The sequence below is a fragment of the Rutidosis leptorrhynchoides genome, chromosome 1 (genome assembly GCF_046630445.1).
Source record: "Rutidosis leptorrhynchoides isolate AG116_Rl617_1_P2 chromosome 1, CSIRO_AGI_Rlap_v1, whole genome shotgun sequence".
Classification (NCBI taxonomy): Eukaryota; Viridiplantae; Streptophyta; class Magnoliopsida; order Asterales; family Asteraceae; genus Rutidosis; species Rutidosis leptorrhynchoides.
The window spans coordinates 106882936-106884822 of NC_092333.1; positions in this window are offsets into that span (position 1 = coordinate 106882936).

A 1887-nucleotide genomic window follows, 5' to 3' on the forward strand; every position below is an offset into this window, starting at 1 on the left:
ACTAAGATTTAGGTACTTTAAAATTTTGCGACGCCTTTTTAAGTTTTAGTTTCTTTTATTTGGGATTTAGTTTTTCTTGTAAGCTTTAATATTTTTAGACGACCTTTTACTATGTATCAATTATCATTCCAATTAGTAATCTCAATTTGCGATTATAATTTTAAGTTAGTTGTAGTAATAAGGTTAGGTTAGTATTTTTAAGTTTTATAAGTTTCTTTTATTTTTTTTCGTCACCTTTTATTTTTCAACCATTTTTCTTTTTTCGACCTTTTTCGACGAACTCTTTTTCTTTCTTATTTCTCGCTATTCTAGTTTTAGGACATAGATTTTTATTCTACTTCTTATCTAAACTTTCTTAAAATTACGAAAATTTATTTTAAGTGGTTAAATTAATAGACATCAAAATTTTCTGGTTCGTAGTAATAGTTGGATTTGTACGTGGACCGGGTTATTGAAGCCAAACAGTCCTCAATTATATTGAGACAAACCAATCCTGCCCCTCTGCTGCATCTTTTGGCTATTCGAAACGTGGGCAAAATCAGAAAAGTCTATTGATTGGATAACTTATTATAATTTTTCTTTCCTTTTAAAAACTAATAGGATATTCAGTGAATGCACCGAGCAAGACGTTCACCACCTTTTGTACGTTCACCACCTGTAACTAGATCAAGACATTTAGCAAATACAACCGCCGTTGATTTTTCTTTAGAATCGTCATCCAGTAGACCAAGTACTTCAGTTCAAATTTCCGATAATCCATTTTTTGAACCCGACCTCACAATTGAGAATTCGGAGAATATTCAGGAACGGTTCGTAGATCCTGAACCATTAAACTTTCCTCCGGAACCACCAATCATTCAAACAGAGATTGTTGAGGAACGAACCATTAAATCAGAATCATCTAGTGATACCGATTCAACAAATTCAATTATGGAGAATCTGGAACCTTTAAGTATGGAAGACCGAATGAGAGCTAAACGCACTGGCCAAGGTCACGCAATTACTCATCCAGACATTAATGCGCCAGATTATGAAATCAAAGGACAAATTCTACACATGGTGACTAATCAATGCCAATTTAGTGGTGCGCCGAAGGAAGATCCAAATGAACATCTACGTACCTTTAATAGGATCTGCACACTATTTAAAATCCGAGAAGTGGAGGATGAACAGATATATCTCATGTTATTTCCCTGGACTTTAAAGGGAGAAGCCAAAGATTGGTTGGAATCGTTACCTGAAGGGGCGATCGATACATGGGACGTTTTAGTTGACAAATTTTTTAAACAATTCTTTCCTGCATCTAAAGCCGTAAGACTTCAAGCAGAAATTGTTACGTTCACACAGAAACCAAATGAAACTCTATATGAGGCGTGGACAAGATATGGAAAGTTATTAAGAGGATGTCCGCAACATGGTTTAGACACCTGTCAAATAGTACAAATATTCTACCAAGGATGCGACATCACTACAAGAAAAGACATAGATATAGCAGCTGGTGGTTCTATTATGAAGAAAACCGAAACTGATGCTTACAAAATTATTGATAATACTGCTTCCCACTCACATGAGTGGCACCAAGAAAAAGATATCATTAGATCATCTAAAGCAGCTAGAGCCGATTCTAGCCATGACTTAGATTCCATTTCCGCAAAGATAGATGTTGTGGAGAGACGAATGGAAAAGATGACTAAAGATATTCACTCAATACGAATTAGTTGTGAGCAGTGTGGAGGACCACATTTGACAAAAGATTGTCTCAGTATTGAATTAACAATGGAACAAAGAGAGAATATTTCATACATAAACCAAAGGCCTGGAAATAATTATCAGAATAATTATCAACCGCCAAGACCGATTTACAATCAAAACCAGAATTATAACCGA